Genomic DNA, 26,184 nt, shown 5'->3' on the forward strand with positions numbered 1-26,184 from the left:
TCATGGCCATTGACCGGTCAACCACAGCGTCCCTACTTTTGTGTTTCAAGTTGTTACTAAAAACATTTCCATTACTTTTTTCGTGGTCAAACCAGTCCTGTAAATTGCTAAAACACCCAGAATCAGTGTTACAATTACTAACCAAGAATGTAACAGTACCTTTTGTCACATTAGGTCCAGCCCACTACCCCTCCTCGTTAGGCACTTCACTCTGTCTATTGACACTAGTAGTAAGTCCTTCCCTCCTCATGTTGCCCTCAAGTTTCTCACCACAAGCTCCGGAAAACAACAGTTGACTGCCACAGCCGGTTTGGGAAGCTGAAACAAACTCACGAAGCGAGCCGTTCACCGCATCTCCTCCTCTCACGTTCGCCTGTACTACAACCCGATTGGTTGGACATCCATTTTCCTGCCCACAGGGAATCAAGCTTCCAGTTTGAGTGAAAAAGGCAATAATATGTGCTAGGTCTGTTTTAACGTTCCTCATCTCCGCACTAAGCCCAGATAAAACTGCTGCCACATCTCTTTGCTGAATTTGAGGGTCTCCAAGGTCCGATTGACCCATTTCTTCCTCCAAGACAAATTCCCCATTGAAAACAGCCATCACTTGCATGCCCAACTCCACAAATCAAACCAAATACCAAAAACAGGCAGAGGACTGTAAATCCAATCACAAAAACCAATAAGAAATGGCCCAGGTGAGAAACAAGGATGGCAGTACGAAAGAACTTTAATAAAATATCACAAGCGCTTTCACCCTGACTCAATTGCAGGGCTTTTTCAAGTGTGTAACAAAAAAACACATCAAACACCCTCATTTAAATACCCCCATTCGTAAAAAAGCACCAAAACCATTTAAAGTAAAATGCACAATTGTTATCTCTCTAGAACCACTTAGATTACAAAATATATCAGAGGTAAAATACACAGTAAAATGCCTCTGATCTCCTATAAAATATTTATTATGACCATATACTAAAAAATGTCATAAATTGTGAGCAAAATCATTATATGGAAAGATGAAAGAACACAGAAGATACATACCTACAATATAATATATTATTAACAATCTCCATAGAGCTATGTCTTAATAGCAATAACATCTATTTAATTACCAAAAGGACTTCTTATAACCTCTTAGCTCTTTGAACTAGATAGGGCTTAATTGAAATGTGGTCATTTAGTCCCGGGGGCGGGGATGCGTTAAGTTTTAGTTGCCAGTATGTCTCTCTGCAACATAACCAATTTTCCCAATCACCCCCCCCCCCCCGGGTCTACATAAACCAGTTCCAAAATTCCAAATGCAAAACCCACATGCTTAGGTTCGATTTGTAAGTGCCTATACAGCGCATTATTTAAATTCCCTTTCCTGATACTGTACATATTCTCATAAATGTGTTTGTTAAGCGCCCTTTCTAACTTCTCTACATAGAAACTAGAACAGTCTCTACAAAAGGCCAAATATACTATGCCTCTGGTGGCACAGTTGCCTTTCTTAAAATAAACAGTACTTTTTTCATAGTTGTCTAGGGTAAAGCATACATTTTCTGTTATATATTTACAGTATCTGCACCTTCCACATTTTCTTGTCCCCTTTTCCTTCTGAGCTGTACCCGGTGGTTGTTCCTTTCGAATACCCTTTTTAGGTTAATTCCTGTTTTAAAAACAAAACTAGGACTCTCACCCACCTTGGGTGCAATATCTTTATTAAACTTCAACATCTTCCAATTCTTGCCAATTAAACCCTTAATTTCCTTGGATACACTACTGTACTGTAACACCAAAGCACTACCAAAAGTGTGCTTATCTGCAGTCACATCCACAGGGGTGTTCTCTGAGGCGCTACCCAAAAGGGGTAGGTACTTTGTACCCCAACCATCTATTATTTCATCTACAACTTCTATAATTAAACTCAGTGGGTAACCCCTCAATTGAAATAGGTCAGGTATAAATTAAATTTCAAATAGAAAATCAACCCTTTCTGAAGTCATTCTGGCTGCTCTGACCATCTGGCCCTTCACAATGCTTCTCTTCTGTTTCCAAGGGTGATTACTGTTGTAAGGGAGATAGGAGTTACTGAAGGTATTCTTCCTGTGAATCCTAGACTTTAAACCCCCACTGATTTTTGTCCAGCCTTACATCAAGATAGTCAATTCCTTGTTGGTCAAATTTGAATGTAAACTTTAAAAAAGTGGTAGTTGAATTTAACAATTCAAGAAAGTCAATAATAGAATTTGCTGACCCTTCCCAAATTATAAATAAATCATCCAAGAAATGTTGATACAAATTTATGTTTTTCAAGTAATCAGAGTTGAATACATACTGCAATTCCCATTTTAAGAGTACCAGGTTGGCATATATGGAGGCACACGCTGCCCCCATAGCAACCCCCCCAATCTTTTTAAAAGTTTCTCCCTCAAAATGTACAAAATTGTTTTCTAACACAATCCTCATAAGTTCAACCAATACGTCTATGTCAGAATCCAATATTGACCTTTTGTCATTCAAAAGCAACCAAAACAAATCCAAGCCCTCCTCTGTAGGGATGCAAGAAAACAAATCGACCACGTCAATGGTAAAAAAATACACATCCCCTTCATATGATTGCACAGTTAAGCCACACAAAAAATCTTTGTACAGACAAGAATGATATTATTAATATTAGCTTGGTTTACTTTAACTTTTTGCTGAAGCAGACATTGCCACTGCATCAACAGTGTTGTACCCATATGTTTAGTCTGCAGTTCAGTTCTGCTGCTATTTTCATGTTAGTGACAACTTTGTGCACATCGTTGTCTGGGACGTAAGCATGCAAACTTATTTCTATTGTTATATTTCTTAAGTGTTACGTGATACTGTTTTCTGTTAATCAGTTTGTGAATTTGCAGTTCAAGTGACATAAAATGATTTCATCTTAATTTTCAGTATTGCTTCCACACAAAGTAACACGTCAACAAACCTTGATCAGGTGTATTTGCTTTAGGTTTGTCTCAACAGTTACCACTTAGGGCTATTTCATGATGCAATCTATTTTTCAGTATTGAATTTTACATAGTTTATACGATAATCTCACTGCTGCGTGCCTTTTTCTCATCGGAAACTAAAAGCAACAGTAGAATGCAGTTGGGTATCATCATTACTAGCTGTCAATTTTTACATTTTTTTAATTATTTTATGAACAAATGTCAAAGCCATAACTGTGCATCCTACTTGATATTTGTGTCCTCCATTCAGTGTATTTCTTATTATATTATACTATATTGCAATGTATTATCCAGTTTATTATAAATATGAACTGTAATTTTCAAGATTTATTTTTTTCATTCTTTCTATATTTCCCAGACAGAACCTGAAACTGATTAGTGGTCCCTCATAAGCATTTGCAAATAAATAAGTAAATACATTCACAAAAAATAAAACAAAACAAAATAAGTTAATTAAAATATCATTTATCTGCAAAGTGACTTCAGCATTGAAGCAAATGGTTGCAGGCTGAGAACTGGTGAATAATCTAGGTACTTTCTGTATTCAAGTACAAGATTTATTTTACTATCACTGTTAAAAATGTGTAGCCTCTCTGAAGGACTGAAACATGTAGTGAACATATGTATTTGCAAAACATTTCTGGTGGTATAATCTGTTATTCATATTCTGTAAGGCTTTTGCTCCTTTGCAGTACAAAAAGTAGACTCATAGTCACTCATTATTATCATCATTGAATGTTTGGTTGTTTCATGTTTGAATTTTTGTATATCATCAATTTAAAGTGTCTTAAGATGCCTTTGTGTGTGAACAATCCAAATGTAGCACATCAAGATGGCCGCCTCTTTCTTTGTCATCAGGAGCATTCGGAGCACTGAATGAAGTATAGCTGTTAGAACAAGCTGTAAGTCCTCTACAGACAGCAGTCTGACAATTGTGTCATTCAAACACATTTTCTCTTATGCAGCATTGTTTTTTTCCAAGATTTATATTTTTGGTGATTTGTTTCCAACTCCGGACTCTGCCCCTTTTCTCACAGACTACATAGGCCCACACCAGGTCTCAGCACTTTTTCTGAGTATTTAAAGGTAGAGGTTACTTCCTCATGTGTGCTACACCTCGGAGTACAGATCATGTCTGATTGCAGATTACTTGGGAACTACTGGATCATTGCACTATTTTAAAACCTCAAAAAGTGAGAAACTTTTCCAATTCATCTTTACTGAGTAAAGCCACACTTTCAGAAATCACAGGGGATATAAACCATGAGTTTACAGCTGTTTTTGTTTCTTCTGATTTTCAGATAGGTTGTAAACAGCAGGAGTTTTCCAGGAAGATATTTCCCACAGAGATTGTCTGCACCCTCATGGGGCCCAGCTGTGCCCATCTTTGGCCAGATACCATTATAAAATAAAAACATAAAAAATAAAAATGTGCATGTCTGCCACGTGCATTGGAAGTGAAACTTCTATAATGAAGTGCGAAAATCTACTAAATAGGTAGGTGGAGTGGTCAACAGACCCTTTTCAGCCATAACTTGGGCCTTCTGTGCTTGCTGTGCAGTTTATGTAACATTAAAAATGTGGCACAAAACAAAGACCCAAACATAGTAATAAATCATATAAATGAAACACAACAAGCATTTATAATATATCTATATCTATATATCTATAGCTATACCAATATCTCTATCTATCTATTATAAATCTATCTATCTATCTATCTATCTATCTATCTATCTATCTATCTATCTATCTGTATGGGTCTACTTTATTTTGTTGAATCTCATTTCACTGAATTTCATTTCACCCAGACCACTTCGCTGAAAACTCAAATTACTGAAAACTCATTTTACTGAATCCAATTTCACTGAACTGCAGTTAGTATATATGGCACTGTGTAGAGTACTGTAAGGCAAGTAAAAGGTATATGCCCTTTTCCCCACTGTAGTGCTGTCCTGGAATTAGTATATATTGTTAGGGGGTGTGGGAGGCACTGCCTACCACATAGGAGGGTGTAGGGGTGAACCCCCCCACTTTGTTTGAGTACATATTGTCTTCTGGGCAGAATTAGTCATTGGTGTTGTAACTATGCATGTGTTGTTTAAAATGTATTGTTTTGATGTTTTTGGTAAAATAGAATATAAAACAAACAATGTGGGGGGCTAGGTCCCTCCCCTCAGTGAAATGAGATTCAGTGAAATGAGTTTTCAGTAATTTGTGTTTTCAGCGATGTGGTAGGGGTGAAATGAAATTCAGTGGAATAAGATTCAACGAAACAAAGTAGACCCATATATATACATACATAACAGGAGGCAGAATACCCTTATAATGCATTACAAATATAAGAGAAAATCTGAAAAGCTGAACATAAAAGTGGCATCACATTTATTGATTAATTTACTTAGAAGGCCCTTGTGAGCAACTAATTTACAGGGAAGATCTGGATGAGACACCACAGAGATAATTATGTGCTTGTATAATCAGGCACATTAACAAAGCATAACAGGTAGAGAGGCCTGACTGTTTATAAAGAAGAGATCTTTTTACGGGATGCAGGTTAACACACTGACATATTACAATGCCATTTAATGCAAGGCACTGACAATCCAAGATACATTGTGAAAAAGGGAAGATGAGTTCTTAAATATTTACACAAGAAGGTAACCAACACACTCCTTTAAACACTAGACAAGTTACACAGGTGAGTATAGCACAACAAAGCAAGTGACAGTAGTGTTGTATATAACAAATGCAGGCACAGGTAGTTGTTACTGGTGAAAAAAAAGCTTGTATTTATTTATTTATTTAATTAATTATTTGCTGATTTTTAAAGTCCCACTCCAATCATCTCCGGGGTCACGTTTGATTGGAAGGCGTCAGCTGCTTTTATCTCAGCCCAAGATTCAACAGCTGTGGATATGGGAATATTTGCCAGATGATAGGCTGGATGGACTGCTGGTCGGATTGCAACACAGAGATAATTTAAAGGAGGGGGACAAAGTAGCAGGCACTGATGTATCAGTGGAAATCCAGATTGCTTTACTGAGTGCAAAAACCTGTGCCACATTGGATTATACAGCTCTATTGATACTCATGTGTCTGTGTGTGAGCTATACAGCTTGGTGTGATCGGAGTTGCTGCTGGGTTTATCAAACATATGTTTTTTGTCTTTTCTTGAATACCCTTTTCCTGCCCCATGATGAGAGCCGGGTCACCCCAGTTAGTCCCATTGCAGTAAGTGCTTAGGTTACTACTGTTTGTTATCCCTTTTCATTATCTCGGACGTTTAGACACCCTGTATCGCATTTGAATCTCTCATTCCATGTGTGTGTGTGTGTGTGTGTGTGTGTGTGTGTGTGTGTGTGTGTGTGTATGTGTGTGTGTGTGTGATATAGTCTCTTGTAAGTATTCTTCCCTTCCCGAGTCATGGTTCGGCAGCAGTCAGATGTTAAACAGCACCACCATCTGGTGGAGTCTCACTTCTGTTTCACTTTTCCATTTCACACCATACTCACAAACTGTGCCTAAAGAAGTTTCACTTAAAAAAAAAAAATCAAAAATGCAGGAATGATAACTGCATTATTAAACAGAGAAGGTGGTGAAGATTTTCAACTAATCAACAAAAAAACCCTCTTGCATATACATCAGGGAAAAACAAAATAATACGTTCATAGGTAGTTACTACATATACATTCCAGGAGATCATTGAGGACCCTATCCCAATTTTCCAATTATCCAAAGCACTGTCTAGTTAAGTGACTATTTCAAGGTTGCATAGAAGCCAAATGAAAGTTGAGGGACTCAATCCCTGCAACACAGGAAGCATTTTGTTTGCAGTTCATCACTTTAATCATCTGTATTTTGTGTCAGGCTTAACAAAGTAGAATTATGGTTAACAGAGAGAATCCGATAAAACAAAAGCAGGATCACATTAATAATACTTTTTGCAATATTTCTGGATAATGTGGGAATAGTAAAGTAGTCTTGTCAAAGAAGAGAGGTATGGAATAAATCCTAAAAGTAAATGAACAAGTGTTTGAGGGCTGTTGACATCTAATGATACCTGGCTAATATTTTTAAGAAATGATAATTGTATCATAGTATGCATTATGAGTGGAAGATGCTGGAAATGGTTTGTCATTACTAGAATAAGTGGAAGTCAGTGACAATGAGTGCCAGCCTGTTGGCTTTACCTTGTTAATGACAGAGAAAAGAGTCTTCAAGTATCTCAAGGTCATTTAGGTACATGTCCCAGGGTGGCATGGACCTTCAGCAGAGCAGTTAGACTCTAATAGAATATTTGATGATATCACTGTAAACCTGAGAGGAGCTGAAAGTAAACCCTAACTTAAGTTTAACAAAAAACTTGTTATAGCAGCATGCTAGATAACAAATTAGAAAGCCTTGGAATGGATCTAGAATGGTAGCTTGCCTAACTGAAATATGGGACCTTTAAAGCAACATGTAAGACAATGACTACAAAAAGAGTAAAACATTAATGAAGAGGTATTGTAGGGAACTGCTCTTCATCTGGTCCTTCTCACTATTCTTTAAAATACAACTTCAATGACCACCGAAGGAAAAAAGTAGGCAGCATAGTGTTATGTTGGGTATATTCCACGCCAGTCTTGGGTCATTGCAAATAGGTGATAAGCTTCAGTGGTCATTGTAAATGAGAAAAGCTTTCACAGAATATCAAACAATTCTAAGAGGGGTGATTGTTCAGACTGGGTGGATGCCTACTCCTTCATGGCTGTATCATCACAGACTTAGCATATTTCAGTAAGGAGGGACCAGCCCTAGTGTAGGGAACAGGGCAGATTACGAAGGGGGCTGATGGACCATGTCTGAAATAAGCCCTGCTGCATTTACTCCAATTTTTGTTTAAAGTCCTGCCCTTCTGTCACACCAGTTTAATTGGCTTGTTACAATTCTCATCACTAGGTCCCTGAGGTCCATAATAAACCATTGGTGGGGGACTGTGGGAGCAAAAGCTTCCTGGCAAGTAAAATAAGTTCATAGTTTTAGTCTGTAAGGTGTGGTTTAATAATGACCTCAGCAAACTTTAGCTAGTGTTATAAAAGTGCTAAATATGTCAAAAGTATCATATGTGTAATTACTATAGTTTTGTATGATTTGATTAGGAAAAGCAGTAAGTAGTTGGTGTGTGAAAGAAAACAGTTTGTGTGGAGAAGTTATCAGTTGTATGGACTTAGATGCTATGTGCATTTAATGAACTGTGTTGTTAAGCCATAAAAGTATGGAGTTTCAGGCATGTGTTCAACAACCCTTTGGTAAAATTCCATGCTAGAATAAAACAAGCTGCATGAATGTAGTATTAAAATTAGCATTTTGTGGATGGGCTAAGCTTCCTATTCCCAGAAAGCAGTGAGACTTCATCCCTCACATGCCCTTTCCTAGTGCAGTGACCAATGTGTACTTTCAACCTACTGTACTAGATGTTACACAGATGAAAAGTGTACCTTTCTGAACATGATGCAAGTATCTATAACATGACTGCAACAGATCATAAGAGGTGTCTTATGCAAAGAAAGATATGTAAGCAATCAGTGTGACACATCAGTAAAAAAGGGCTTGAATGGCCAATAAGATGCAAAAAATGGCTGATCTGTAGCTTGGTAATCTGGTACCATGGCTCATAGGCAATCCCTTAACCTGAGGCAAAAAGCAAATAATAAAAGAAAAAAAAATCAGACAGTTCAGAGAGAGAGAAAAATGTCTTCTAGATCTAGAGTCAAGGACCAAAAAAGTCCTTCTGAAACAATAAATGTATAAATAAATAAATGCAAACATACATATGTAGATATATACATGCATGTATGCATACTTACACACACACACACACACAGGCACACACACACATGCACACACATACATGCACGTATACATACATACATAACTGCATATGTACATTTTATTTATTTATTTATTTATTTTATTTTACATTTGTTGACTGGGATAGTCCAACTGGATACATGTCCATTTTCAGAGGAGGCCCTTGGAGAAAAGCTCCACGTAACAAAACAAAACAGAGACAGTAAATGCATAACTAGGTTTTAAACATAGGAACCATATCAAAATATTAACATAAGATACAAATAGATAACATGTCAAAATGAGAGGAAGAAACAGAGAAATAGAAAAAGTCCTGAAAGTGGGTGAATAGGAATATGACAGTAAACGTCATTCAGATCCAGGGACACCAGAAATAAAGGAAACAGGCTTTGAAGACAAAACATCTGAAAGGAACCTAAAGAAAGGTGCTGACCAAGGAGAGATCCAGAAAAAGCCTCCAACACCCCTCCTTTCGAGGAACCAGAAACATTCTGGAGTATAATCCTTGTTCGACTTGGGAAGGAGGGACAGGCTGAATAGTTGCCTAACCTGTCAGACACCAAAATCCTCTGAGAAAAAAGGGGAAGATCCTCTCCAGGAGGTTGGGGAATACCTGAAAGAAAAGGAAGAGGCTTCCACACCATGAGGTAACCCTGACAGATGGAGAGAACACAAGAATCTGAAGTGATGAGCTGCCAGTTTAGAAGGCAGAGAGAGACAGCAGAAGGGACAAAGGGAACTGGCCATGGTTTTGGGGGGAGGGATGTAAACGAAAGTCAGACTTATCAGATATTGGAGGCTTCTTGGCCACAGAAGACTTAGCAAGGGCAGATGCTTACCACCCCTTCCTGTCTTTGGTGGCCTGACGAGGCTGCCTAAAGATAAAAGCAGACTTAGTAGGATAGTTCCTCTGGAACGTAGGGATTGGGACACAAAAATATGTTTAAGGTCCTACAGAGTTTTACTGTTTTGTTGAAGAGGTAACAGCAGCAGCAGTCCCAAAGAGATTGTTATTATCCATTAGCCTTAATGTCTTCAGGTAATAAACACAGATGAAGCCAAGAATAACACCTCATGACAGACCCAAACATTGCATCTCTGGAACAGGCATCCACAGCATCATAGCTACCTTGATATAGTGGCAAGCCACCTGAGAGGTAGAACATAAAATAGAAAAAAAACCAGAAGACTTTCCTTCAGAATCAGGGAGGTCAGAAAGGACCTGATACGGCTGGGCAATCAAGACCAGAGCATATCTGGTCATGTGGGTTTGGTACGTAATGGTCCTAAAGGCCAAGGTGACTGCATTATCCTGATACTCCATAATCCTCTCCATAGCCCTACTATCCCTATCTGAGGGTAGGAGCTTGGTAGATGGAAAAATCTGGACGGCTAGTCAGAGGAAACTGACAACACAGCAGGGTCAGCACAAGGACACAAACAGGAATTGACAATCTTTAGGAACCTTATAAAACCTGTGAGGTTTCTTAGGATCAAGGGGCTGAGAATCAGGAGTCATAGACGTGGCTATAAAGGTGTCCAACAAATCAGAAGGTTTAGTCATGTCCACCTGAAGTAGCTTATAATATCTCTTCTGGATGTCAGACACTTGAGAAGAATCCCATTTAAAATATTCCATTATTCTGGCTACTGTGTCCCCAAAAGACAGCTCTTTCAAAGGGGAATCAGTGCTAATGGATTCCTCTTCATCAGAGCCATAAGCCAAGGGAAAAGGCATCTGGGAAGAGTAGGAGAAAGACCACTTCATCTGACTCTAAATCCTCATGAAAGGAATCAGGCTCCCTAGATCTTTTGGAAGGAGCAGCAGTCCAAGGGGGTGTAGGCACAGAAATCCCTTCAGGACACTTCAGAGCTATCAGGGCAATGAACAGGCCCTGAGTAAACTCCTGCAACTTAGGATTTACAGAAGGGTGTTTAGTGTTCTGCATTTTTCTTGGCAGGGACGTCAGCCCTAACAAACACTGGTTCTGACGCCTGACGAGACTCAATAAGAGTACCCGTTACCTTTTCCCTGACCAGAAGCTGCAGAATCCCTCTACAGCCCTCCAAGATATTCAATAGTGATTTTCTCTCAACATGCAGAACAGATGCCTGCAAAGCCTAAGATGATATGTGAAATGAAGGATCTATGCTGGCCTCTGATAAGGTCATGGCAGAGGAATACAAAACCTACACTGGATGTCCTACAGAGCTATCACCTGCTTCTAGAGATACACCCAGTGGAGGCTGGACAGCCAAAGAATCTAGACATAACTTCTCAACCTTCTTGTTTAATGACAGACCCTCGGAGTTAATAAATTATGCCATGCCACCTTGAGCTAACTGTTTAAGCCTATGGTTTTTGAGACAGATGGCCAGGGAAGACAACTGGCTTCCAAGGGTCTTGGGCACAAACACCTTACAAATCCTACAGGAGGTATGCTAGTGGGAAATGCCCAAACAAAAAAGACACTGTATGATGATCCTAATGGGGAATCTGCCTCCCACGCTGACATTTTCCCTGCTTGGATGGCATGAACTCCAGGTAGCTAAAGGAGAACAAGACCAACAACAAAAAGAAAAGATTACCCCAATGGGGCACTTAATTGATGGCTAGGTATCCAGAGCAAAGGGTGTTCATATTGGCAAGCGATGATGCTGTACAGACTGGCAGCAAAGAAGTTCTGGGTAACTGCTTCCATATGTCAAGCATTTAAGTCCTATGTCCCGAATGGGGAACATACATGGCCAAAGCCCCTGGTATACTTGCTTGGACTATCTCCTAGGTCAAGAATACTGCAACAGTGATAGAAAAGGACATTAGGGTGCTAACTTTCTTTGGAGATGAAGGAACAGTAACCTGATACTCCACACTGGAAAAATATCAACACTAATCAAAGCAACCAAGGAAGAGATAACTGAGGGACTTCTCCTTCCCCAACATACTGAAACATTTCTAGGAAAGGAATCTGAACTACAGGCCAGTCCACTGTCATCTTTGAGCTTTAGGGGTTTCCCCAATGGAAGGCTCATCAGGGGGATGGGAAATGTAGTAGGGAGTGGCTTCACTGTCAAGTCTCAAAGAAAAAGGCCTCTGAGTTCTTCAAGTCCCCTTCAGGGGTCAACTGTGACAGTCTCTCCCCCTGCTTCAACACCAGCTTTGGTGGGCATTGGTAGTGTTCAGCATGCAACGGGTGGACTTCTCTACTGGAAACGGGGACACCTGCACTCAAGAAGTAATTGCTGAAGGTAGCAAGAGGACGTATGATGTTTGCATAAAGCCTAAAGCTGGCAAAACATCAACACTAAGCAAAGCAACTAAGGAAGAAATTACTGTTTAAGGGTGAACTCCTGCAGTCATGAAGCAATATTCCAACATAAACATCTGAATGTTGAGAGCCTGCCATGTAGGGTCTAGTGCACTCTAGGCCAACACTAATGCACTCAGAAGAAAAAAGTCCGACTCTGATGCAAGGAGGCAACTAGCATTGTTGGGCACAGGGGGATCCAAGGGCAGAAGAGTACTTAATCCCAGAGATAACCACCAAACTATGGCTGAGGGTTGCAGGACTCTGGGATGCTCCTTAGGACCAGATTACATACATCCATAAATACATGCATACATAATAATGAAAGTCCTCCAAAGAAAAAAAAAGCCTTTTGAGTTGAGAACCAAAAAGAGTTCTTGCTGTGCAACAAACAAACAAATGAATGAATGAAAGTTCTCCAGATAGAAAAAAGTCTTTTAGAGTTGAGGACTAGAAGACCCACCCCTCACAAAAAAGTTCTCCAACATAGAAAATAAGAGCTATTTTATATATAGTAGCTCTTTGTTGTTTTACTACATTGTTTTAAACACCTTTCAGAAACTGCAGTAATTGCTAACAGTTACACACATACACACACTATAAATTTAAGTAGCCACAATCTCCAAGTGCAGATTACAGACACTGCTTGCAACTTTGCAAGGACCAGCTGGCACTTGACTGATCCACGTCTCTTTCATAGTACCAGTCACACAACACAATGGCTTGTAATGGCTTGTACTTACTGCAACAGTGATAGAGAAGGACATTAGGGTGTTAACTTTCTTTGGAGATGAAGGAACAGTAACCTGATACTCCACACTGGAAAAATATCAACACTAATCAAAGCAACCAAGGAAGAGATAACATCAAAGCTATTATACCACTGCAGAGAGAGAGAGAGAGAGAGAGAGAGAGAGAGAGAGAGAGAGAGAGAGAGAGAGAGAGAGAGAGAGAGAAAGGGAGATAGGGAAAGATGCTAAAATTCCATGTGAAGTACTACATACATTTCTGATCACTGCAATTCTTAGAGGTGGAGAACTAAAACTGTTCAGATTATTTGATTGATCTGTTGTTGCCGTATTCATTGAAGTACATTTGTTCGCACCATGGGGACTAAATGAGCAGATCTACATGACTGTTACATCTTTCCCCAGTGTTTGGTGATACTACAGTTAGCTATAATCTAAGTGGACTGACTACGCAGACCAAGTAGCCATTAAATGCTGATATTAACATGACTTAAATGACATTTTCTGTGCTTTTGTAAATTCACTGATTATTACAAGCCAAGCCCAGTACACATACTTGACTGTCCTTTTCTGCTTCATGATTATTTTTAATGTAAACTGAAACATACTGCTTTCAGAAAGAACTTAACCACCACTTAAGAAGTTTAAGGCAGATATACACAATATTCATAGTCCTTTTTCTAAGCATTTGAAGTGAAACTTGCTGTTTTAGGTTTTCTGCAACAGTATGCAAACTGACATCAAACACATATGAGAATAAGGAAGAGTCTGGGAGAGAGATTCCCTTACCAATTCACAAAATCTTTTCACTGTTTGGGGTAGCCCAACTGTGAAGTGTAATACTCACTGCTATGTGGACTCAATTCTGGTCTCTGTATGCAGGTTAGATATAAGTATATAGCATACAATTCACTCTTCATTGCTTATTACCAAACGTACTGTACTGAGAAAAAAAACACTGATATCCTCACTGCCATGGCAACATACCAGTGGCCGAGATTTCATGATGCAGAAGCAGAGGGTAATGGACATTCTGATATAGCTGGTTGAGTCAGTTGCCTCCTATGTATAAGGTGTTGAGAGAACATAATAGCTTTACAGAAAATGAACATGCTCTGGAAGAGATTAAAATCTCATAAGCAAGAATAAAAAACAGCATGCACGCTATAATATACTGTGTGAGGAATGAAGATTCTTATTAGCTGAAATAAGATTCCAGGGAACAGAAGACAAGATGAAATGTAATGAAGTTCAATTGAAATGTCTAACATACTTGGTTCTGAAATTGTCTCATAAAGATTGACAGTGCATCTTAGTAAGGAGGAAGTCAGATATTGGATATGCTGGGAAAATATAATCTGTGCCATTAGTAGAAAACTAGTAAGGGCAGACTATGGATGTTTGGGAAAAAAAACAGAAGTAATGCAGCATTACAAATTTGTGCTAGTGCTTGTAACTCTACAAGCATGGTTTCAGAGACATCAGCCTGTCAATTAATGGTTGTTTCAGTATGCTTAGGGCATGGTTCCACAACAATGGGCCACTGCATTCTGCTACTTATGTAGTATTTATCATGCACTGTATTTCTGCATGAAGAAAGAACAACTTCTTGCATTATGTTGCTGCTACATGCAATATGGGTACCCATTTTATGAGCATCCACAGTGCATATAATGCACATTATATGAGTTGCAGACATCTTTGGAGAAAAATCAAAGTCCCCTAGCTGGCATGATGCTCTGCAGTTTTACAGGATGCATATTACTGGGCAGGTTACTTTACAGAAGTCACACCACTGGTCAGGTGGTATACCTTACAGGAGGCATACCACTGTTCAAGTTACCCTAGGAGAGGCACACCACTAGTCACATTGCCCTGTAGGAGGGATACCACTGGACAGGTTACCTTACAGCAGTCACACCACTGGTCAGGTTACCCTACAGGGGGCACACCACTGTTCAAGTTACCCTAGGTGAGGCACACCACTGCTCAGGCTACCCCATGTACTTCTGCAGTAGTGCAAGACATGCAGTTGTGCCTCAGGGAATACATGTGAGCAATTGATGGGATTTTGGCACTCCAAGCAGCAAGGCACTATAAAATGAAAAAGGGTCACATCAATATTAATAATTGGAAACAGGAATATATGCAGAAACAGTTGATAGCAGAGAAGCATGTTTTAAGTACACCACATTATTTGTTTATTGACATTTGATTAGTGTATTAATTACACATACAAAAATGCATGCTGTAGTTGTGCGAAACAGTGTCAAAAGTTAGAAGGATTAACAATAGACAATGGATGAAACCTGGAGGTAGACAGTTGGTTTTATGGTAATATCATAATACTAACTTTAATTAAATTTGATTTTGAATGTATATTTAATGTAATGTGCAATTTGATTGGTAGTGTTTTGTTAGAGTGTTTCCCTTTGGATCTCCATTGAAAATGTGATATATCCAGGTGGACTTTCGAATCATCAAATAATACAAAAATGATTAAATTATATTATCATCACACATAATGCAACATAAAGAAGGAATCAAGGCATTGCAAGACAATGCTTACAATTTGTCATCTGTAGCTTGCTTTCAATTATTTTAATTATTTGCATCATGTAGTTTGCCTACAGACAGAATGACAAAAACAATCTATCTATCTATCTATCTATCTATCTATCTATCTATCTATCTATCTATCTATCTATCTGTCCATCCAGCTTTAAAAATAAAGAATCTAAATCATTAAAAATAATGAATACTCTTGGCCTTGATAACCCCTACAATGACCAAAAATGACCTAGTTAATTTTTAACCAGGTGGGTAGACTGATCCACATAGCATTTTTCATATATAGTCAAGATTTTAAAGCAACAGTTAGCAAAAGAATGATAAGCAATGCAGTCCAGTGCAGTAAACAATTATAATATAGTACAGCTCAGCAACAAAAATGATAAGATAAAGGTAACCAAAATGAAACAGGAACCGATTATGCAAAAAACAAGCTGAATATGGAAGATAATAGTGTTAACACACAGCTACTTTGCCATGTAAAATGTCAAACAAAAAGTCATTAAATAAAGTACTCTGTCTAAGCAGAGTATGAAGGCACAGTGGCTCATGATGCTGCTTTAGGTTCAAGGTTCAATCCTGTGAACCTGACATCGTCTTGATGAAGTTTGAATGTTCCCAACATATCCTTATGTAATAAATCCTCTTGGCACAGGTGTTTAACCTTTGGTGCACTAGTCTTGTGTTTTTACTTATACATTTTTTTTGCCACCTGCTATCATTGGTTTCAGCAGGTATTTTTGATTTTTAATAAAGCTGCTAGTTCATTCTTTTGTCAGTTGTTGTTTGGAGTCCTTTGAGCAGCTGTGACAAGAGGATTTGTTGGATTTGGTTGTTTCTAAGCACTTTCTAGTTCTGTGGTTCTTGTTTTAAGTCAACATGTCCTTATGGGATTTTTGGGGGGGTATTCCAGCTACTTTCCACCTGTCAAAAGCATGCTATTTAAGCTGATTGGCTACTCCATGTTGTCTTTAGTCTGAATTGTGAAGCTCTTTGAGTAAGATGTGTTTTGAATATGTTTTTGTTTTTGAGGCCATGCAATGTGCATTTGTTTCTTTAAATGGATTTTTTCATTTGTATTTTTTAAGTTAAAAGAATATTTTTCTGGCTGTGAGCAAGTCACTTAATAGAAAGGGCTCTTGGGTTGTGCTTGAACAGGGGCACTTGTCCAGTGGGTTACCTGGTTAACAAAGAATAAAGTAAAATACTTCACTTAGGGGACAGGCTAATATTAGACATCATTGAATATGTAACAATGCATTGCACAAGTGCAGTTTCTGTTGGCTAAAGACTAATAAAATAGTTCAGTTGTAAGATGATAAGAGAGGCAACAAATTTGAAGAAAAACATTACATATTAAATTCTCTCTGCCTATTAACAGTAATGTGTTACAAAGGAAAGAAAGAACTGACAGATTAAAAAATAGATTCCCTCTACCTGGCAGCAGTGAGACAATGTGACAAGATCTTTGTAAAATTATATTCTGGATTATGCCACTGTTTTATGGAAATGGACTAACAGCATCTACGTATTCACTATAAAAGCCACTATAAGTAAATTATCAGCAGTTTATTCCTTAATTAGAATATATATTTGCTTTTGCTTCCTGTTTGTAACTGACCATTTTAACATTCTGATACCAACATAAACAATAGATGCTTCCATTCTTAACAGATGATGTAGAGATGCCTATCTGCCTTATGATGTTAATAATAATAATAATAATATATTTGTGTTATCTGGGTTAATGCTACTTAGTCAAAGATTAATTTATGGAGGAGATGCAGGGAGTAAAGTTCTACATTGGTTTTTATTTTATTTTTTGTTTGCTAAATGTAAGGACCAACTAGGTAAAACACATTGCTAGTGGAGACCTGGATGTACCTGTCTGTAGTATATCAGAATTGCGTGTGTGTGTGTGTGTGTGTGTGTGTGTGTGTGTGTGTGTGTGTGTGTTATGTAAATGCAAGAAGCAGTATCAGCCTTATGCACTGTGAAGAAACACAATCAGCATGCCACTGAAAAGTGGGAAGAAGCTGGCATACGTAAAGAAAACCCATGAGGGCTTGGGGGGGGGGTTATATTACCATGTCGAAAGACATGTTCGCCGAACACATCTTAAGCGACACGTAAATACTGATCCTTTAAAATTCTCAATGGCTGCTTCCGTGAATTTTTCCCAGGGATAAAAATCACTCAGCCGCCATCGGGGATTTGCCCTTTTCCCCACTGTAGTGCGAACCCGGAGTTGGTATATTTAGTTGGGGGGTGTGGAGGGAAAAGCTGCCCACTATGTAGGGTTTGAAAGTTTGTTTTTTTGTGTACGGCTGAGAGATTTCTTTCCCCTGGGAAAAAATTCACTGAAGTGGCCGTTCAGGATTTTAACAGGTCGATATTTCTGTATCAATTAAAGACACATCTTCCGCCATGATAATATAGACCCACAAATGTTGCTTGATTGCACTACAGTGAGGAAATGGGTAAATTCCTGATCCTCACTGTACAGTGAACTCCATGCAAAACTCTGAATTTTCAAAAACTCAATCATATGATCTCGACCATACGAATTTCAAGTTTCTGAAAACTCAATCAACTAATAGGTGTCGCCTCACAACAAGAGGTTCTCTGGTTCAGTTCTTCATTGGGGTGCCTTCTGTGTGGAGTCTACATGTCCTCCCTGTGTTTGTGTGGGTTTCCTCTGGGTGCTCTGGTTTCCTCCCATGTTACAAAGACATGTGTCTGGAGCATTTTTCCCCAGACCTCTGCTGAAAATTGGCTCATTCCAAGTCAGACTTTCCTGGTAAAGAAATGTTAAATAAAATAAATAAAATCATGCACACACAAACACACACACACACACACACACACACACACACACACACACGCACATTTATATATATTTATTTATATATATGTTTTGATGTGTTGGATATATATGTTACGTTATAGACCTGATATTTGCACAAATAATGAGGTCAATCACATAGTGAAAGCATGTAAGAGCATAGATAATGTAGAACACCTGAAAGGCTTCTGTAAAAAGGAGGCCTTGCAGCCCATGACATCAGACAGTTTCCTTTCCTAGATTTTCATGACACCTGTGGTGACTCTTGAGGAACATTGACCTGAAGTAGCAGTGGAGTGCCAGGAACCTACCCATGGATCTACACCAGGAATTCCAGAAACATAGCTGTGGTTAATCAAAGAGCACTAGGCTTCCACATGGAGGTGCTGAAACTTGCAAGACAATCTGACCTAAGCTGGAGTACCAAGGCTGTGGACTGTCAGAAAGTAGAGACGTTCAGATAAGCTATAAGCAGCAATTATATGGAGGAAGAATATATTGTTTTTTTTTAAGGTGGAAGTGAACTCCAAATTAAATTTTTTGAACTCGAACCAAAGACATTATTTTCATTGTGTGCTGTATGCTACAGTGATGGTTTTAATGAACATAGTTTGATAAATGTATGCCAGTCAGTACTGTTTTCATTCCTCCATCACAGCCTGCAAGTGCAAAACATTTCTAATTACTCCACCTAAAATGCGAGAACTGTTGCTGTATTTGGTATTTACCCTACTCGAAATCAGAGAGAACAGACTCGCTTTTCTTTTTTTTTCTGTGACCGAATTGTTATATTTTGCAAAATGGAGAAAGTCATCAGTCAGTAGAGGAGCACAAATATGAGTCAGTTTTTCATGGCTCTTTAGGTGAGGTTGCTCTCCCAGGAAAGACTGAGGCTACTGATATGCATTTGTGCACACTCCAAGAATAGATGAATCTGATTGTTACATTACTATTGGAATTAAGTAGAGTTGATGACATTGAAGCATATTTGTTGCTTTTCAGATAAATACTAACCAAAAAAATTTGACTCAGTCTGACTGGACCGAATTTCCATTCTCACAGCTTACAGGAGAAATATTCGCGACCATTATAGACATGGAAGGCACATGAGGTGGACCATTAAAAGGGAAGTAAAGAACTGCTAGCTATAGTTAATATGTCTTATTTGATCTGTCTCCTTGTAATCACTCCGTTCACTTTACTCTAACATATATAATTAGACTTCCATATGTGAAGACTACACTCAGATTTACTGTAAATACATATATCGACAGGTACAGCTAGTCCTAAAACGATATAATTCTCTACATCAGATAGGAGTATAATCCTGTATATCTGGTGTTCTACATAGCCAAACCTTGCTTCAGTATGAAGCTCTTCACTTATACTTTACAAATGCTAACTGGTCTGATGTCTTGCTTGTAATATCCCTATTTAAAGTTTCCCCTTACAAACTCACACAATTGTTAAATATGATGTATAATTACCTATGTTCTGAAATTCCTACTCAGTGCTGTAACTGTATTTGCTCTGTCATGTAATTTGTATAGGTTTATGTTCTGTTTTGTAACTGTGTATTATTTTGTTCCTCTGCACCTGTGTCGTGGCTGAAAACACTCTCAGGGCCAGTCCACTTACCATATCAACAAAGAAAAATGAATAAGAAGTCAATATGACAAACACAAGCTTTGGAATTTAATAATTGGAGACATAATTCAAGTAAAATTATAACAACACAAATGCATGTATAATACATGTTTAAAATGTATTGTTAAAACCAGGAATGAACATCAAACTTAAAATAAAAAATATTTTAGTAGTTAAGTTCAAAGAGGCACTCCCAAGTAATTTACATAAATGAGCTTTTCAGTGTGATCCTAAAATTACTGATAAATTACTTGTGTTAAATCAAAGGTTAGTAGGTAATAAAGCACCATTTAAAATTGAGTAACCTAAACCATTAACTAAAAATATACAGATACCTGTCAATACACAAAAGTTGTCAGATACTGAAATACTAAATTATTGGTGTTAGAAGAGGGAATACATTGCTAAATATTGCTTAATTAGTAATAGGATTACTGTGCCTAACAAAAATGTGATTTCTAACCACTGTGCTGATAATGATAGTACAAATGTTGTACATTGCAAAATGTGATTAACTAACATACTAATACTGAAAATGTAAAAATGGAGTATGATAACTGAAACAGAAGAATCAGCATATTATCTCTATGCCACCACTGTTAGCCAAATATATGATATCGGTAGATCAGAAGGAATTCAAAGTGCTATTAGATTCTAGGACATAGTCACAATTATTAAGGTCTGTATGCTTGTACAAATAACAAGAGAAGGTGGAAGCAATATTTGTTTATAAGGATGTAAAGGAGTATCTGTTCCAAACCTACAAAACTGCCTCTTTGAACTCAGCACACACCTACTAACTAACTGCAAGACCACAGGGATTTCCTGATAGAAAACAGGCAAGGGCAGCCTATACTATTTAACCAAACCTTGCCTGACAGCACCTCTGATCCTAAATACATCCCTGGTTTTAATGTTCCAAACCTACATAACTGCATTTCTTAATTATCGCAGCCTCTCTCTCATTCATCCCAGCCAAATCCTGCAAGGTTTGACCCCTCAATGACAAGACAGTTAAAAATTCCTCCCCACAATATATTACCTAATGTATTAATAATTTCAGCCTCTTTCTGTACATCCCAGACAACCAATATCCTTTTACCCCACCCCAATCTTTCACTATTCCTTCTACTTTTCCATCTAAAAGACTTTTCCTAAACACTAGCCCTCTTCCACCACTCCCCAAGTCAGTAACTCTTGTAAACAAAATGCTGGTTCTTATATTATTCTCTCATATTCTAGTACTAAACTCCCACTTAACATTCTATCACTTTTCCTTAAACTACACTGCCACAACCCCAACCTCCAGCCTCCTACTAAACCTAGACAATTATAATAACTATTCTAATATACATCCTAGCTTCTTCAATCTCTTCAATAGTCTCAGTCTTAAATACAGAATACTTCACTGTGATAATCTCTCCATCAACAGAAAACATCCGCCCCCACACCCCCCACTAATTATATATACCAACTCAGAGATCACACTACAGTGAGAAAAGGGCACATTTCCCAATCCTCACTGCACCATGATCTCAGTATGAAAAGTTCAATGAGTTTGATGTAAGTGCACTGAAAATGCCGTTTGCTGAACTGTCAGGGACCCATGTGGAGACATACACCCAAATTCTGGCCTTACTAATATAAACCTGAACCTCAATACCACCATTTCCTGCAAGCGCCATAACAGCCCAGATAACTCCTCTTCTTCGGTTACAAGTCGTCCCTTCTCTAATGCACCCTTTGCTCTTTATACAAAGACATTTTCCACCCAATCCAATTCCCATTCACAGACACACCATTCTCCCAATCTCCCACTCCTTCAAGCACAAGTCCAGCCAAAAAACTAAGTCTGGTAACATTAAATCTTTGTAGTATTTGTAATAAAGTTACAGATCTACATGCCTGGCTATCACTTTATTCCCCAGATATCCTACCCATCACTGAAACATTGCTTAATTCAATATTAAAGGTATAGAAATACTTACCTCCAGCCTATAACATTATGAAGACTGACTGACCCCACAAAAAAGGAAGTGGTGTTGCCTTACTGTACCCCATCTCCTATAACCTCTCCTCCTATTCCAACTGTATCCCCAAAGTTCACTCAGCCAAAATACTTATATAACACTTTTAAAGCTAAACTAAAAAAAAAAAATACACAAAAAAGCAACTTACCCATACTTGAAGAATTTCTCTCCTGGGTATCTAATATTACTATTTATGAAAAAAATAATTCTGTATGATGTCAATATTGATTGGCAAAATGTAACCTCTGACAGTCCCTCTTCATGCATAAATCTATTTGGTCTGACCTAACTAATTTCACCACCTACTGCATACAACAAAAACAAGAAGGGCACAATTCTTGATTGGATTTTACTCTCAGACCTCAGTAAATATACTATCAGTGGAACCTATCCTAACTCCCTAAATGACCATCTCCCCACATACCCACACAACCTTACCACTCACCCCCCCAATACCCACAACTTAAACCAACTAGGAATCTCACAAACTTTAACAAAGACTTATTCAATAGTATTCTAATCACCTTCAACTGGTCTATACTAAAATCTCTCTCATTAGATGATGCAGTTACAACTTTTAATACCTTTTTTAAAACACCCAAACATAACCGTGTCCCTCTATGTATAAAAAGTAAAAGTAAAACATTCCCACTGGCTATCCACACTTACCAAAAACAGTATGCATACCATAGACAAGGCTTGCAGGAAGTGGCTAAAAAAAAAAACTTTCAGCAATACAGGGAACTTTGTAATCAAGCCTAAACATATATATAGAGATAAGAAATAATACTATGGCCAAAAAAATTCCAGTCCTCTATTTAGACACTACGAAATCATGGCTCAGAAAAAAGATCTGTATTCCACTCAAACCTTCTACCCTTTCAAAATAGTGACTACATTTAATAAATACTTTATAAAGAGCATTGCTGTCCTCACCAACAGCACATCACCCTCCCCTACACAAACACATAACATATTACCTATTGCCCCTCCACTACCACATTAACCTCTGAAAATATGAATCAAAACCCTCCTTAAGCCAGAAAAGCTAACAACTTTACCTTAAAACCTTTAACATTATCTGTTATAAAAAAAACTGCCACTTAAACTTAAACCTTGCTCCACAGCTCCAACAGCCTCCCACCCAAATATAACAAGATGGCAGCAGAAGTGATATCTTATCCAATAGTTATCTTAATCAATAGATCTGTACAGGAATCTTATGTCCCAGCTATTTGGAAAATATCATATGTCATCCAACTGCACAAAGGAAGAAACTGTAAAGAAGTGTTTCATTTTCATCCTATTGCAATTCTCTCCCCTCTCTCAAAAATCCCCCAAAAATGTATCCATATTCAACGTCTTCACCACCTACTCTCGGAACAGCTCTTAACCAGTACTCAACATGGATTCCATCCTGACCATAGTACAACTACTCCACTATTATCTTTTTTAATAATATAAACAAGAAAAGGGACTATAGCAAACTTACCTCTTCCATATTTCTGGATCTGTCAAAAGCCTTTGATACTGTCTCACAAAACAAACACCTTCAGCAACTGCTCCATTTAAGCCTATCCCCTCCATCACCTGTACCTATCTGAGTGACAGAAACTGTAGATGGCAACATACTTTCTGTCCTTTCCTCCCTGTTACCACTGGTGTACTCCAAGGCTCAGTTCTTGGGCCACTTCTCTTTAACATTTTCATTAATGACTGCTATACCTCTTGTAGGCAGGCATCTCTTATACAGTATGCTGAGGATTCAACTCTAATATCTCAGTTTCTTGAAATCACATAAGAAGCCTTCATCTCTGTTGAAAACTGGTGTCACAATTCCTGATTATTATTCAACCCCTAAAAACAAAACTATTCCTGTTTTTCTCTAAATGACATTTGAAGGCCAAATCCAGCATCAACATTTTATCACTTAACAATACAGCGATAGAAGTTGTATGCCATATAAAACTCCTTGGTGTGACAACTCATGACAACCTCAGATTTGAACTCCAGATTCAAAATAATGTAAACACTTACCAGAAACTTGGCATACTTTATAGACATAAAAACTTTCTTATAAATCTGCTAAAACCATCCTAGCAACCACTTATCTCCTTTCTTCACTCCTATATGGTGTCCCTATCCTTGCCAACATGCAGGTATCTGTTAAACTAAACTGGAAATATGCTACAACAAAACTGCTAAATTTGCTGCCAATAACCAATACTATACACATCACTGCCTTAAAAGTTTGAACTGGCTTAAGCAACCCCACCACCTGGACTTTGTACAACTAGCTACTGCCTACAACATCATTTATATGTCCTGCACTAAGCTCTATTATTCATTCTTATCATCCAAACAGAGCCCTTCATTCAAATGATAAACAACTTCTCACCATCAATAAACCTCAATGAATGAATATGATAATAATATTAGGCACAAACATACAATCCCTATGTTGTTATATAAACAATACTTAATACAGACCACAACATACAAGAACAATTAATAAATTATAGGAGCTCATTTAAATGCATAACATACACCCTAATGTAGTTAAAAAATAAAAAAGAAAATGTATTAATTGTTCTTGTATGTTGTGGTTTGAATAAGTTAGTTTGAAATACAAATGACATATATTTTTTACAAAACTCCAGCTAGCTATGCTGACATATGTTATACATCCACTGCCCTATTTCTCCTGGCATAGCTGGCAATACCTCACATCATCACCCCCACCCCTTTTGAAGACTCAAGCTAGTTGTTCAAGTGACCCTAGAGAAATATGGCTTGAGGGACATGATCCTGTCTGGAAACACATTAACCCATACACTGTCTTGACAGCCCATCTGCATTGGCATTGCTAACCCCACTATGGTGCTGCACTGTCATATCATATGTCTTTAACCATAGGCTTCACCATAATAACTTGGCATTTTGCTGGCTGGCTTGATGTAGCCATATTAAGGGACTGTGGTCTTTAACTACAGTGAATTTATTTCCATATAGATAAGGTTGAAGTTTCTGCAGTGCCCATACTATGGCTAGACCTTCTTTTTCTACTGCTGCATAACATTCCTCTCTTGGTTGAAGTCTATGGCTGAGATATACAACTGGGTGCTGTTCTCTCTCTGAGGAAACCTGGCTGAGTACAGCACCCACTCCATGGTTGGAAGCACCCACCTGCACAACAAATTATTTGCCGTAATCTGGACTGGCTAACACAGGGGGTCCAACAAAGCCCCTTTAAGCTTTTGGAATGCATGAACACATACTAGGGTCCACACTACCTTATCTGGCCTGTTTTTCCTCTTCAGCTCTGTGAGGGGAGCAGCTATTGAACTGTAATTGGGAATGAAGTTTCTATAGTGCCCTGTTGTCCTCAAGAATGCCCTCACATACATTTTCATAACAGGGGCAGGCCACACCTGAATAGCTTCCACTTTGGTAAGTTCTGTCCTGATCTTATGACTCCACATGCTATGTCCCAGGTAGCAGACCTTTGCTATACCCACCTGATACTGTGCTAAATGGTCAACCCTGCCCTTTGCAGTCTGCCCAGGCCCTCCCTGAGATGCTGAAGGTGCTCTTGCCAGGAATGGCTGTAGATAGCAATATCATACAAGTAAGCAAAGGCATAATCTCCTGCTCCTGCTAGGATAAGGTCTACCAGCCTCTGGAACATGACTGGGGCATTTTTCATCCCAAAGGGCATCTTTGTGAACTCATATAATCCAAAACGTTTCATAAACTCTGCCCTCTTTCTAGCAGTGGGAGTCAGGGGCACCCTTGGTCAGATCAGTAGTGGTCAGATACTTATCCCCACCCAGCTGCTCAAAGCCTTCATGTGTCCTAGGCATGGGCTAAGCATCTGACTCTGTGCGACTATATAGTTTTCTGTAGTCCACACAGAACCTCATGCTGCCATCTTTCTTTGATTCCAGCACCACTGGGGAAGCCCAGGGACTGCTGGATTCCTGGATTACTCCCAGTTCGAACATTTCCTGTATCTCCTCCCTCAGAGTTTGTCTGTCTCACTCAGGCACCCTGTATCTACATGGTGCTGCACCAGGTGGGTGCACCAAGGTTTCCCAGTGAACATGCCTCCTGAACCTGGTGGACTTCTTTGAGACAGTTACTCAGGCTATAGATAAGGCAAAGGAGGTACACACGGCTTACCTTGACATTGCT

The sequence above is a fragment of the Protopterus annectens genome, chromosome 1.part2 (assembly GCF_019279795.1).
Source record: "Protopterus annectens isolate FY-2018-M chromosome 1.part2, PAN1.0, whole genome shotgun sequence".
NCBI lineage: Eukaryota > Metazoa > Chordata > Ceratodontiformes > Protopteridae > Protopterus > Protopterus annectens.